The following is a 15,939-nucleotide window of genomic DNA, read 5'->3' as shown; positions in this document are numbered from 1 at the left end:
GGGTTTGCCGCCTTAGTGTCATCATCATCATCATCGATTTCTGCTATATTAGCAGATCCTTTGCCTCTTCATTTTCTTGCTATCCATTCCTTCCTACTTACGGCCGCAGTATGGTGTACCGGCCTCTGATCACCACCTTAGTATATTATTTCTTATATAAAATTGAGTTTCAACAATTTACATGTTCTGAGGTAATTGTCAGGAAGCATCGGTGGTTCAGTGGTAGAATGCTCGCCTGCCACGCGGGCGGCCCGGGTTCGATTCCCGGCCGATGCAAAATTTTTTCCAATTAAATTGATTCGTATTTTTTAAGTAGTACCTACATAACTAACAGTAACATAGTCATAAATGCAAACCAACCAAAGAAATTTTGGGATGACAGCTGCACATGAATTGAAATATGGAAAGTGCTAAAAGAAATACGAGTACGTACCAAACCTGGATCGTAAGTGGGTCGCAGTCTAAAGCATCTACTAAGCAAAGAATGAAAGTGAAATGTTCAATGGAAAAAGCTGTGAGAAAATTAACAGCAACGTGAAAAACTGTAGCTGAAGAAATCCACCCACCATGCAGATTGCATTTCTTTAATAGTGATGCAGAGCTGTCACCCACACAATCACCCATCATCTTAAATCCGAATGTGTGATAACCATGGCTAGCTTTCTGTGGCTTAAACAAATCAGTTGCAAGCTGTTGCCTAGGGAATACATTACTTCAGTCAGTACGTATGAAGCCTTTTGCGAGAATTTTCTGTGTGCACTCATTAATCCTTAAAGCCATGGAACCTGGTATTCTAGTAGATTTCCAAAAAGCATTGTACTCAGTAACACACTTAAGCCAATTACCAAACGTACGATGATAAGGGGTATCAAGCGAAATTTGTACTCTGATTTTGGAATTCTCGGGTAGGTAGGATGCAGCATGTTATCTTAGATTTAGAGCCGACCACAGATGTAGAAGTAATTTAAGGGAAGTATTTGGGGACACTTACTGTTCATGTTGTGCATTAACAAGCTAGCAGACAATATTAACACCAACTTCAGATTTTTCGCAACTGGTGCAGTTATCTATAATGAAGGACTGTCTAAAAAAAGCTGCAGAAGTATTCTGTCAGGTCTTGATACGATTTCGGAGTAGTGCAAAGATTGACTACTTACTTTAAATATCCAGAAATATAATATTATGCACTTCACTAAATCTTACATTTTGCCAACAGTGTCTAATGTTTGGAACAGAAAGGTCACAATGTAAGGATGTAATATCAGGGTTCCCACAAGGATCAGTATTGTGCCCATTACTCTCCACATTACCGGTACATGTTAATGATGTGTCAACTATTCTCTTCCTCTGCAGATGTCACCTATAAACTATGTTCAGTTACATCTAAGTGCAAGTCCAACAAACCGGTTCTTGGCTATTCAGTACGTAAATACCGATTTATTTGCCCTGTCAGAATGGGCGCAGGACATAGGTTTGAAACTTAACCCTTTGTTTCCTGACATAAGAAAAAATGTACTTTTTAACATTTTCTTTGCAGAATTTATGCTATTGTGGCCTCAAATGACGGTAGGATTTTTTGTAAAATTTTATTTTATTTTTCACAACTTTTTTCTCTCCTGGTACTCACAAGTACCATCAGACTCCATGGACAGAATCACAACATGCGCAGAAAAATGCTCCAATTTTTATAAGTTGTACTTTATTCCACATAAATATTAAATATTTTAACATTAGAAAATTAATTAACAGAAATTAACAGAAATATGATATTTCTGAATTTTTTTTAAATTTCACATAGATTTAATCTAGAGCAACTTCACAATACATAGTAACTTAGTTATACATTTTTGACAGTATATACGTATCACATATTTAGTGATACCTCATGAAATTGTAGGAAACAGTTCTTTCTCTCATTGCAGCACAAATACACTTTACATGTACCACATTGTGAATGTGCTCTCGACTGAATTTTATTTTTCGCACAAATTTCGCATCGTCCTCTTTTACAACTGAACACTACAAAATGGTTGCCTCTGTTGCCAAGACGTACATCCTTCGGAACAGAAAAGTTATCCTTCCTTCTCTTTGGGAGAGTTATTTCATCTTTAACAGAGTTTCTCTTTTTGAGATTTGGCACTTGCTGTTCATTCATTAGACCTAGTGCCACAGCACACCTGAATTCCAGCATTGGCAGTGCCCCATGTAGATCACTGAAAATGACGTAAGCATTGACAAAAGCAATTTCTATTGCTCCACAGAAGAGACGGTGCCACCATTTCTTTGATCGCTTGTCAAGACCATAAGTTGAACGTAATCTGTCTGCATGATCCACACCACCCATGTTTTTATTGTAATCACATACAATAACTGGACATGGTATAGTCATACTAGTTCCATCATTCTGTTTTCTTGTCACTACGCTCTGTTCAGTGCCATGGAAGTTTGACGCAAAATACACTACTTTATTTTCCTTCCATTGAAATACTGTTAGGTCTAAAGATGACTCTCTGTGATTTGATTTAGACATTTTTCTTTAGGTAAATTGCCTGGCAAACCTTTCCTGTTTGTTCTAATTGCTCCACAGGCAAATGTATTTACCGATTTCTATGTGAGAAAAAGTGGACAGAACAACTAGTGAGAGGTAACGCATTGTTGCTACAATAAAGTGTTCACACAACCTGACGGTACTAATAAGTCCGCCTTATATTTTCCACTTTATCTCATTCACACGTAACGTAATGCTTCAAACTATTATGAAAAAACAAAGAAGATAAGTACGTACAATGGAAAACTCAACGGAAGTTTCAATAAATTGCGCACAAATTCAGGCAACACCATGGAAACAAGCACATACAATCTTCTGTTTTCACAGCAGCGCGCGAAAAACAATTTCAAGCTCTGACCGCCTGAGAGGTCTATGTATTGCACAATAACATCTATGAAACAGTAGAGTAGAGTTACTGTTACGTACCGACAGGCTCTCAGATCACGAAACTGCACCACGAGAAAATAATGAGAGTCAAAACTTACTGGTACTTTTAAGTACCGTCAGGCAACAAAGGGTTAAACTCATCTGAAATGCGAGCAATCTTAGACTTGTTACCCCTCAGTTGAGAGAATCTCTTCCACCATTAACCCTAAACGCCACAGAGATAATGTTTTATTCTTGGGGATAATTCTGGACTGTCGGTTACACCGGGATGAATATGCAAAGGCAGTATGAAAGAAGGTGTCAGAGACACTTTATTCACTGATGACCTCAGATGGTGGTGGTGGTGGTTAGTGTTTAACGTCCCGTCGACAACGAGGTCATTACAGACGGAGCGCAAGCTCGGGTTAGGGAAGGATTAGGAAGGAAATCGGCCGTGCCCTTTCAAAGGAACCATCCCGGCATTTGCCTGAAACGATTTAGGTAAATCACGGAAAACCTAAATCAGGATGGCTGGAGACGGGATTGAACCGTCGTCCTCCCGAATGCGAGTCCAGTGTGCTAACCACTGCGCCACCTCGCTCGGTGATGACCTCAGATGTTAAGTCCCATAGTGCTCAGAGCCATTTGAACACTTTATTCACTACAGAAATTTGAAAAAGGTATTCCCTTTCTCACCTAAAAAAAAGTTTAGAGAGACACTAATCTTCCCTGTAGTTAGCTATGGTGATGTCATTCTCCAAGGATGTTTGCACAAAAACCTAACACAGGTTGCAGTGGCGATAAAGACCCGTGAACGATACATTCGTGACGTACGCTTTTTCGACTATCTCGCACCAGCCTACGAACAACTATCATGCCTATGTGCCAATAACTGTTGAGGCTATCATACTCTATGTTTGCTCTATCATCTTTTCAATCACTGCACTCCCCTTTTATTTGCTGCAACTCTTACACTACTATCGTAACAGCACAGCAGAAATACTCGTTCTCAACAAAGTAAAATTCTTCCTGTACCATCTAGTAACACTGCCAAGTTCCCTAAATAATTTTCTGTACCAGGAAAGTGACTTTGGAAAATTTTCATCAAGATATCAGAGAAATTAAGTACCTTCTACACTTGACGGGACAGCTAATGGTCCACCTTCTGCCACAATAGTCATCTCTCCTACACTCTCTGCAGCTCCTTCTCACCAACCGACCCTCCCCCAGACCTGCTTTCTACCCCGTGTTGACAGAGTTCTTTATTTAGGTATTGTTCTTTCCTAACAACCCGTGTCACTGTCATTTCAGAATTTTCTTCTTCCTTCATCAATCCCGCATCTGATAACGTTATCATGGTTTCATATGTGCTTAGCTGATCCCTATCATTCTAAATGTCATTTATTATTATTATTAATATTATTATTTGTGTTAAGAAATCTTTACAGACAAATGAAAAACCTGGTAGAAGCTGACCTCGGGGAACATCAGCTTGGCTTCCGTAGAAATGTTGGAACCCACGAAAGGCAAACCTACGTTTCTAGCATTTGTAGACTTAGAGAAATAAGTAGACTGGAATACTCTCTTTAAAATTCTGAATGTGGCAGGGGTCAAATGCAGGGAATGAAAGGCTATTTATAATTTGTACATAAAGCAGATGGCAGTTATAACCGTCGAGGAGCATCAAAGAGAAGCAGTGTTTGGAAAGGGATTGAGACAGGGTTGTAGCCTATACCTGGTGAGCAATCAGTAAAGGAAACTCAAGAAAAATTTGGAGTAGGAATTAAAATCGATGACATTATAATTCTGTCAGAGACAGCAAAGGACCTGGAAGAGCAGCTGAACGGAATGGACAGTGTCTTGAAAGGAGGATTTAAGATGAACATCAACGAAACGAGGATAATGGAATGTAGTCGAATTAAATCAAGTGATGCTGAGGGAACTAGATTAGGAAATGAGACACTTGAAGTGTTCCCTCTCACTGGGAATATACCCAGCCCACATCGCTAGTTATACCTTATCAAAGCTCTGGCAGTGAACACGAGAAAATTGTGGTCTAAGCGAGTCTAACGCTTCTGTTCAGACTCTGGTTGACCAGTCTGGTGTTGCAATTGAATATAGCAAAATGAAAGCCGAAGTTTTAAATTTCACATTTAAGTACTCGTTCACACAGGAGAATCGTACAAACATGCCGTCATTTGACCATCGGACAGGCTCCCGTATGAACGACACAGTGATAAGCACCCTGGCGTAGCGAAACAACTGAAAGATTTGAAAGTAAATAAATCAGCAGGTCCGGATGGAATACCAGTTCGATTTTACAATGAGTACAGCATTGGCCCGTTACTTGCCTGGAATTTATCATGAACCTCTGGCCCTGCAACAAGTCCCAAGCGACTGGAAAAAAGGGCAGGTGATTCCAGTATCTGAGAAGGGTAAAAGAGTGCTATACCACCTACTGCGCTCCCCCCACTTAAGCCCTCGTGAGTTCAACTCGATTACTAAACTGAAGGAAACACTTCATGGCATTCGCTTAAGAACTGTTACAACTTCCCCGTGCAATAGACTGCGCCGCTCGAACTGTCAACACAACTGGCACTGCTAAGAGTATCCTACAACTTCCACATCGCTGGCAACGGGTTGTACACAATGCTGGTGATTACTTTGAAGGTCAGTAAAACTTTGAAACACGTATCTATTGCCGGCCAGTGTGGCCGTGCGGTTCTAGATGCTTCAGTCTGGAACCGCGTGACCGCTGCAGTCACAGGTTCGAATCCTGCCTCGGGCATGGATGTGTGTGATGTCCTTAGGTTAGTTAGGTTTAATTAGTTCTATGTTCTAGGCGACTGATGACCTCAGAAGTTAAGTCGCATAGTGCTCAGAGCCATTTGAACCACGCATCTATTTTGTATGAGCTGTAAATAAATAGTTGCCACTATTAAAGTTCCAACCCTCGTACATAAATGATTTGGCAGACAGGATGGGCAGCAGTCTGCGGTTGTTTCCTGATGATACCATTGTGTACGGTATGGTGTCTAAGTTGAGTGACTGTAGGAGATACAAGATGACTTAGATAAAATTTCCAGTTGATGTGATGAATGGCAGCTAGCCCTAAATGTGGAAAAAATATAAGTTAATGCGAATGAGTAGGAAGAACAACCGTGTAATGTCCGAATGTATGAAGTGCATTCAAGTTCTAAGGCCTCCGATTTTTTTTCTCTGGACTGGAAAGAGATAGAAACATGCGCATTGTTTTAAAATGAGGCCGCGTTCATTGTCAATACGTCCCAGAGATGGCAGCACCATATGGCAGATGGAATTTTACCGCCAGCGGCGAGAATGAGAACTGTTTTAAATACTTAAAATGGCGACGTTTTCCTTACTTGAACAGCGTCCAATCATTCGTTTTCTGAATTTGCGTGGTATGAAACCAATTGAAATTCATCGACAGTTGAAGGAGACATGTGGTGATGGAGTTATGGATGTGTCGAAAGTGCGTTCGTGGGTGCGACAGTTTAATGAAGGCAGAACATCATGTGACAACAAAACGAAACAATCTCGGGCTCGCACGAGCCGGTCTGATGACATGACCGAGAAAGTGGAGAGAATTGTTTTGGGGGATCACCGAATGACTGTTGAACAGATCGCCTCCAGAGTTGGCATTTCTGTGGGTTCTGTGCACACAATCCTGCACGACGACCTGAAAATGCCAAAAGTGTCATCCAGGTGGATGCAACGAATGCTGACGGACGACCACATGGCTGCCCGTGTGGCACGTTGCCGAGCAATGTTGATGCGCAACGACAGCACGAATGGGACTTTCTTTTCATCGGTTGTGACAATGGATGAGACGTGGATGCCATTTTTCAATGCAGAAACGAAGCGCCAGTCAGCTCAATGGAAGCACACAGATTCACCGCCACCAAAAAAAATTTTGGGTAACCGCCAGTGCTGAAAAAATGATGGTGTCCATGTTTTGGGACAACGAGGGCGTAATCCTTACCCATTGCGTTCCAAAGGGCACTACGGTAACAGGTGCATCCTACGAAAATGTTTTGAAGAACAAATTCCTTCCTGCACTGTAACAAAAACGTCCGGGAAGGGCTGCGCGTGTGCTGTTTCACCAAGGCAATGCACCCGCACATAGAGCTAACGTTACGCAACAGCTTCTTCGTGATGACAACTTTGACGCGATTCCTCATGCTCCTTACTCACCTGACCTGGCTCCTAGTGACTTTTGGCTTTTTCCAACAATGAAAGACACTCTCCGTGGCCGCGCATTCACCAGCCGTGCTGCTATTGCCTCAGCGATTTTCCAGTGGTCAAAACAGACTCCAAAAAAAGTCTTCGCCGCTGCCATGGAATCATGGCGTCAGCGTTGTGAAAAATGTGTACGTCTGCAGGGCGATTACGTCGAGAAGTAACGCCAGTTTCATCGATTTCGGGTGAGTAGTTAATTAGAAAAAAAATCGGAGGCCTTAGAACTTGAATGCACCTCGTAGTATTGTTAGTGTAGTCCTTGACCCTGTCTATATCGTTTAAATATCTGGGCGTAACGTTGCAAAGTGATATGAGACGGGCCGAGGATGTGAGAACTGTGGTAGGAAAGGCGATTGGTCGGCTTCGGTTTATTGGGAGAATTTTAGGAAAGAGTGGTTCACCTATAAAGGAGACCGCTTAGAGGATGCTGGTGCGACCTGCTCTTGAGTACTGCTCGAGTGTTTGGGATCTGTAAGAGGTCGGACTGCAGGAAGACGTCGAGGCGATTCAAGCTGCTAGATTTGTTACCGGTACGTTCGAATAACACGTAAGTGTTATGGAGATGCTGCGGGAACTCAAATGGAAGCCATTATGAAGATGCTCCAGGAACTCAAACTGGTATCCACGGAGGGAAGGCGACGTTTTTTTCGAGAAACACTATTGAGAAAATTTGGAGAACCAGCATCAGAAGCTGACTGCCGAGCTATTCTACTGCTGCTAGCATACGAGGGCTATTCGGAAAGTAAAGAACGATAGGTCACGAAATGGAAACCACAGTGAAAATCAAAACTGTTTTATTTGCAACAGTTAGCTACAACTTCCAGCTACTTATCTCCATAGTCGTCGATCCGACTTAGAAGTTTGTCGTAGCGTTTTACGAACTTTCCAATACCCTCGTTATAGAAGGCAGCCGCCAGTGCTTTCCGTCAATTCTCTACGCTGGCCTACAGCTCCTTGCTTGTGCCAAAGTGTTGTCTTCATAGCCAGCGGTTCATGTGAGCTGAGATGAAACTCAGATGGAGACAGTTACGGGCTGTGTTGTGGGTAATCAAACATTTACAATTGGAAACGACGCAGGAGCATCTTCATTGCCCTTGTAGAAAGCGGCTGAGAATTGTCTTGAAGAAGAAAATGCACGACAGTTATGTAATGTTGGCTGCACAGCTTCAGGCGAAATTTCTGACCAGGCCCTCGTACTTGGAGGGAGACAGTATTGTTCTAGGTATCTTTATGTGATCCCTGTGTGCTCAGAACTAAAAAAACGTCGTAACGCGATCGTCAGGCATACTAGAGACACTGCCCAACACACCTGTGCCAAATTTCATCAGATTTTACTGTGGTTCCCACTTGACGACCAATCGTTCTGAAACGTCCCCTTAGAACAATTTATACTGTACATGACTGTGCTTAAACTGACACACAATATTTTTAGCGCAACGCAATCTGACTTTCAGAAATCCGTACAAAGGAATGGCCTTGATTAACATTAACCTGTACCTTTCATAAATTACTTACCTCACAAAAATCTTCGTTACTCGAACTACTGCAACGCAGCGAGCGCCACTACTGCCAGCTAAATAAAAGATTCAAACTACGGAAGGCACTAACTACTAGGAGGCATAGTTAGCAAATGAAAGATTTTAATAGAGAACAAACAATGTATTTACCTTAATAGTCATAATATATATAGCAGTTCATAATATCCAGTATAACAAATTTCAAAACTCCGCCATCTCTCTCCCCACATCCACCACTGCTGGCGGCTCACCTCCAACTGCGCAACGCTACGCGCTGTTCACGTCCAGCTGCCCAACACTACAATGGCAGACAACAATGCAAACTGCATGGGGGCTTAATTAAATAATAAAATGCAAATGCAAATAATTTTAGTAGCTGTAAGTCCGATTACGCAAGTCTCGTAAACGGCTGGCCCTGACTAGTATTAGTACGCAATCTGACTGCATAGAACAACAACAAAGAATGAAATGAAAATTTCAGTTAATACAATTAATTAATTAAGTCCCCAGCAACTATAAAACCTACGAAACCAACAAAGCACAAGTGTAGCTGTTCTGTATGTGGTAGTATGACTCAACGCACTTCTGGCACGGTTCTTCTTCAACAAAACAAGAATTTTTAAATAGCAATTATACTGACGTGATAAAAGAAAATTACAAATACCATAATTGTGCAAGAAAACCAAAATTACACTCTAATACAAGAACACAAGCCAGATGCTTTGTTGACTGAACCTGTAATGACACATTATTCAGGACACACAAATAAATAAACAACATAATATTTATTACCTTCATATATATTGACGAAAAGCACTCAGATCATTACAATATCTCCATTGGAATAACATCTGCTATCTCTCCCATCAAATAACTGCATAAAACATGAGACAACACTCTTCACTACCACATCTCACTCTGACTTCAAGCCAAGCAGTGTCCACCACAACTTCTCGGTAAGAACTGCTTGCCGCTACGTCTCAATAATCACTGCCAGTGGAGGCGGCGGAACAATACTCTCTGGCGCGATTTCTGGCGCTGTGGCTCAGTGTAGCCACCTTTCATATGCCCTTCCTCCACGGGCTAGAATTTGATGGTATTTTTGCCAGCATTGGTGGTGAAAATACCACCAAATTCGTCAAAAAAAAAATACAGACAAAAATAAAAGATAATATGAATACGTAAATATCATATAACTAGATAAAATTTTGGCTTTGCACTGACCTTTCAATAGCCTAATATATAAAATACACTAAGCAATACAAATTCTTTCATACATGTGACTTTACATAATAGTTTATACAAATATCATGTGGTTAAACAATTCAATCAATAGCGTCAGCAATGACGAATATGAGCAGGTAAGAGTCTTATAACTTTTCACAAACAGTAATACACAAAAAAATCAGTTTATACAAATTTTCACAACAAGTAGTTGACAGTTCCAGCAGTAGCACCCAGCACTGTTGAATAGGTGCTACAGCAACAAGTGACATCATCTCAGTAGAAGCAGTCCATCAGTGGCACCCAGCATTGTGGAACAGGTACAGACTCCAACAGGTGACATCATTTCAGTAGAAGCAGTCCATCAGTGGCACCCAGTAATGTTGAGTAGGTGCAGACTCCAACAGGTGACATCATTTCAGTAGAAGCAGTTCATCAGTGGCACCCAGCATTGTGGAGTAGGTTCAGACTCCAACAGGTGACATCATTTCAGTAGAAGCAGTCCATCAATGGCACCCAGCAATGTTGAGTAGGTGCAGACAGCAACAAGTGACATCATTTCAGTAGAAGCAGTCCATCAGTGGCACCCAGCAATGTTGAGCAGGTGCAGACACCAAGAAGTGACTTCATTTCAGTAGAAGCAGTTCCATCAGTGGCACCCAGCAATGTTGAACAGGTGCTACAGCAACAAGTGACACCATTTCAGTAGAAGCAGTTCCATCAGTGGCACCCAGCAATGTTGAACAGGTGCAGACACCAACAAGTGACATTATTTCAATAGATGCAGTCATCAGTGGCACCCAGCAATGTTGAGCAGGTGAAGACATCAGTCCATAATATTCACTATCACTAATCACACTGTTGATCAGAGTTTATCAGCAGAAATGAAACATGTCCTAGTGGCACCAATCACGTAGAAAAAGTGCAAGTAACAGTCCATAATATTCACTATCACTAATTGACAGTTCATCAGCAGTAATTAAACATTTCCAGGTGGCACCCATTATGTTGAACAAGTGCAGGTAACAATCCATAATATTCACTATCACTAATCAGACAGTTCATCAGCAGAAATTAAACATTTCCAGGTGGCACCCATTATGTTGAACAAGTGCAGGTAACAGTCCATAATATCCACTATCACTAATCAGACAGTTCATCAGCAGAAATTAAACATTTCTAAGTGTCACACATCAATTTGAACAGGTGCAGGTGTGAACAACAGTTTGTGTGCACACACAATTGCTTTTACAAAATTATTATCAATGCTCTTACACTAAACATACAAATCATAACAAACACACAAATGATGTCAGATAATTGTCATATTAACTATTGCAAGTACACAAACATCAGTAAACCTATAATATTTATGGGTGTCAGTGCAAGCCACTACAAACAAATAAAATAATATTTAGGAGATAGGAGGGTAGGATTAGGAAAGGAAAACACACAAAACACACTCACTCATCTTTCATCCACATTAAGTACTACTGTGTAATTGAATAGTGTTAACTGTGTACATGCACTTCTGTCAAAATTTCATGTTCATCATGTGTATCAAGTAATAGTGGCAGCAATGTATAACAGTCAATAATAGTTAAGTCAACGTCATAGTCATCATGTCAAGACCAATGTTTGCCAAGCCAGATCAAATGTACGGTTGCTGAACAACTGTCAGTGTGCCAAGATATGCAACTTCCTCTCTCCAAAAAAAAAAAGTACATACTGCTTAGTGATTTAACAAAGTGTGTGTAGACAATCTTCCTTCCATTTTAGTGTTCTAGTCTGCTATCTTCATCCTCCTTGTTCCATATAGACCAACCAAAAAAAAAAAAAAAAATGCACCTCACTTACTTTACCTCTTATACACCAAAACTCCAATCAACTTCATATAATCTCAATACATCAATAATACCTCTTCAATACGTCGATACATATAAACCTTATTGCCAGTATCATTTCACTTCCATAACAACTCTTTCCTCTAGTCAGTCTCCTCGAATAAGTACAGATAAAATCCTAATGCAAACCTCATCATCCCATACAATCCGAAGACACACTGTCAACACACAACCTCTGTGTAATCCATCTGACCAAAATCTTCTACTCATTATGAATTATAAACAAAGAATGCATACATGACCTCTAACAGACTTAGTTCGAATAACTCTCAGTAATTAAGTACGATTACGGAGTGTGAATGATCCTAATATTTCACAGTGTGTACACCACTTCAAGAATTATGGCAAACAGAAGCAAACATGTGGAGTATTTCTTGTGTCAAGTGTCACTTCCTATTTCAATTGCTCACGAAAAATGCAGTGTAATAACTGTGTTGGTATGTCGTTAGCTTCCTCCCTATTGGCATACATTTATACAGCTTTCATAAAACCTCCAGCTCATGTGACTTCTATGAAGTTTCTTGTACTAATGTCATTCGTCGAATTATAGCAGTTCATTTTCTTATCTTAAAAATATAAAGCACTGAGCGTAAGCAAAACAAGCAATAGCGAGTAAATATACCAGTAGTGAACAGAATGTCAACAAGTGGATGCAGCACAATTCTTACAACGAGGCTCTGCCAAGCAAACAATCTGTAACTAATACCATAGTGTAACCTAAACTCTATGTTCATACACAGTACAACAGCATTTCTATATACAAAATTAAAGAGTAGTTGTGACAACAAACAGAAATGTATAAATATGCAATCCATACGCATAGCAGCAAACATATCTTACGTAATAAACACGTCATCAGCATCGTATAACTGTAAGCAAATAAATGTTCATATGTAATCTTAATAAATAAACATGAAGGCGCAAGCAAATAAGTAAACATGAAGGCGCAAGCAGATAAATCACAAAGTATAACTTACATACCTAACCACATCAGCACAATTAATCAGGTGACAATTATAATTTAAATAAATAGGCACAGCAGGCACATAATTAAAAAATATGACATCAGTGAAAAAGCAGTGCAGCCAAACGATGCATAATATACACAAGTTACAACTCAGTTCATTAATAATCATTGTCAAATCAGTTAACGTACGCAAGCACGTCGCTTCACAAGCAAATTCATAGAACATGTAATTAGCACAAGTATGAATCACGTAATCGCGAGCAGCAAATTACGTCTAAAGTACGTACCTAAGTGGAAATATGTTACCTGAAAAATAAACTCAATTAATAGTTACCTTTTTTTAGTTTATTAGTTTCTTCTTGGAAATTACGTTCTTCCTGAAAATTTCTCGATAGCAAGTCGTCTTAACGTCGGAGACACACAGAATTTACCTGAAGTTCTTAAATATCTTATAGAACCGTATCCTGAAAAATACTGAACGTTAGTATCATAATTTATCAAGTCATTATAGCTTTATACTGATTTTATTCGGAGAAAGACTGTATTTGTTTACGGCTGTCAGTGCATTCGCACTGAGCGCTCGATCAGCTGTAGGCGCGAGACGTAGGACGTGATTGTTTGCGGTCAACGACTGCCTTGTGCGGCGCGCAGACTTGACTGTTGCTTTGAGTATATGCCGCCGCCAAAACACAGCGCGGTGTCCTTGTACTCTCCGCATGTTTACATGTAGCTGTTAGTTTCTCATAAGTATGTCATTCTACAAAATTTTTTCAAAAGTATATCATTCCACAAAATTTTTAACGTTAGATATATGATGTATTCCCTTAGAGCGTCGTGATTTAAGAGTTTCTACTTCTACAGTGTTATCATGAATAATTTTGCGAATTCTATATGGGCCGTTATAAAGCAGAAAAAATTTGCGACACAAGCCTTTTCCTTTGTGAGACAAACGATGAGACTTAATTAACACTTTCTGACCAACTGACAAGATTTTTAAACGACCAGGACGCTTAGCTGATTTCTCTCTTCTAGCAGCCGCAGATGCAATATTTCGTAGAGCCAGGTTGACAACTTCAGAATGCCGCAGTTTCTGTGTAGGCGGAAAAGGAACGATTTCAGAAATGCGATTTGTCAGTGCTTTGTTTTTTAATATCAGTATAGGTGGTAAAGAAGTTGAGTCGTTAGGAAGTTCATTCAGAATGTTTTGAAAAATATGAAGATACTGATCCCAAGTTCTGTGATTCTGATGACAATAAAGACGACACAATTTATTGATTTCCTTCATCCATCTCTCTGAAGCGTTAGATTGAGGGTGAAAAAGTGAAATGAAAATTGGTTTAATTTTCCGACGCCGTAGAGTACGAAGCCAAATTTTAGAACGAAACTGTGATCCATTATCTGATATAACCTTATCAACATGACCCACTTCTTTAAGAAAATGGTTAATGAAAGCATTAGATACTGAACGAGCTGTTGCTTTGCGTAACGGTGTAAAACACACATATTTTGATGTCAACTCCACTGCTACGAAAATGTACGCAAAACCATTAGTAGAACGAACCACCGGACCGAACAAATCAACAGCAGCCATGTCCTTTAATTTTGCTGGAATGATAGGAAACAACGGTGCTCTGTGAGAAACTGTCGGCGGCTTAGCCTTTTGACATAATTTGCATTTGGCAAGAACAAATCGAATACGTTTTTCCATATTATTGAAGTAGCAATTTTCTCGTAATTTATGAAAGCATTTTCTGGGACCAAAGTGTGCATAACTGAAATGCGTATACCAAATCAGCTTATTAACCCACTCATCAGGAATACAAACTAACCAAACAGAGTTGTCGACCGATTTTCGTTTAAAAAGAATGTCATTGCGAACTAAATAATGCTGTCTAATCGCTACGCTTTCCTTTCTCTTCCACTTCTCCTTAATGTCCTTCCAGATTGGATCCTTATTTTGCTCCTTAGCAATGTCCTGGAGCGAAGACGAAATAAAGTTCTCAAACGCAACACCTTGAATATACATCAAACAATAATTGTTTTCCTTGCAGTTCTCTTCAGCACTTTGTTTCAAACCCATAGGTGCACGTGATAAAGCATCAGCAACAATATTTGAAGAACCCTGTATGTAAACAATACTAAAATCAAATTCCTGTAGGTACAACGCCCATCGTGACGATCTGCCATGAGTTAATTTTGTCGACATAAGAAACTCCAGAGCTCGATGATCGGTGTAAACCTTAGTATGTCTGCCCAATAAAAATGTGCGAAATTTTGTAAAAGCCCAAACAACAGCCAAAGCTTCAAGTTCCGTAATCGAATAATTCTTTTCTGATTTAGAAAGAACACAACTTCCAAATGCAATAGTCTTTTATACTACAACGCCGTTTTCTTCTATCTCTTGAAATAAATGTGCACCTAGTCCTTTGTATGATGAGTCCGTCGCCAAACAAAAATCTTTAGATAAATCCGGGTGTGAAAGAAGTGGAGCAGCAACTAAAGCATCACAAAGTTGTTCAAATTCTGATTGAGCTTCCTCATCCCAACACCAATTAGATTTCTTTCCAGATAGTTCACATAAACGAGGTGTGGCCAAATCGTCCAATTTAACAAAGCGTCTAAGAAAATTACAGACACCAAGAAAACTACGAACATCACGTTTTGTAGTAGGAACAGCATAATTACGAATAGCGTCTAATTTTTCTGGATCAGGAAGAATACCTTCTGTAGAAATAATGTGACCGAGAAATTTCACCTGAGAACGACCAAATTCAGATTTTTCTAAGTTCACAGTAATGCCAACGCTTGCAAATATACTTAATAATGAATCCAAAATTTTGTTGTGTTCACTCCAAGAATGTTTAGCAATAAGAATGTCGTCAACATATGAGGTAATATTGTCACGAAGATAAACAGGTAAAATTTCGTTTAAACTACGAATGAATGCTGCTGAAGATACAGTAAGTCCAAACGGTAATTTCCGAAATCACTTTTGGGTAAAATAGTCATATCCGGTTATTTTTTACACGCTCTCTAGATAGATTGATAGTTGAAGAGTTGTTTCGATAGATGCAAAGAATAGTAAAAGAGTAGGCAGCGGTACAGAAAACTAGAAGAGAAATAGCACCACTACAGCTCGGGGCCCTGTGCACG

General features: G+C 39.9%; 1 non-coding gene across 1 annotated transcript; it reads left to right on the top strand.

Moving 5' to 3' along the window:
- Window positions 1-205: 205 nt before the first annotated feature.
- Trnag-gcc (transfer RNA glycine (anticodon GCC)) lies at window positions 206-276 on the top strand. Its single transcript has one exon. It is a non-coding gene; the product is annotated as a tRNA-Gly (tRNA).
- The last annotated feature ends 15,663 nt before the right edge of the window (window positions 277-15,939 follow it).

The sequence above is a fragment of the Schistocerca cancellata genome, chromosome 12 (assembly GCF_023864275.1).
Source record: "Schistocerca cancellata isolate TAMUIC-IGC-003103 chromosome 12, iqSchCanc2.1, whole genome shotgun sequence".
Classification (NCBI taxonomy): Eukaryota; Metazoa; Arthropoda; class Insecta; order Orthoptera; family Acrididae; genus Schistocerca; species Schistocerca cancellata.
The sequence above is the reverse complement of the archived record's forward strand: the minus strand, read 5'-3'. Positions and strand labels throughout refer to the sequence as shown.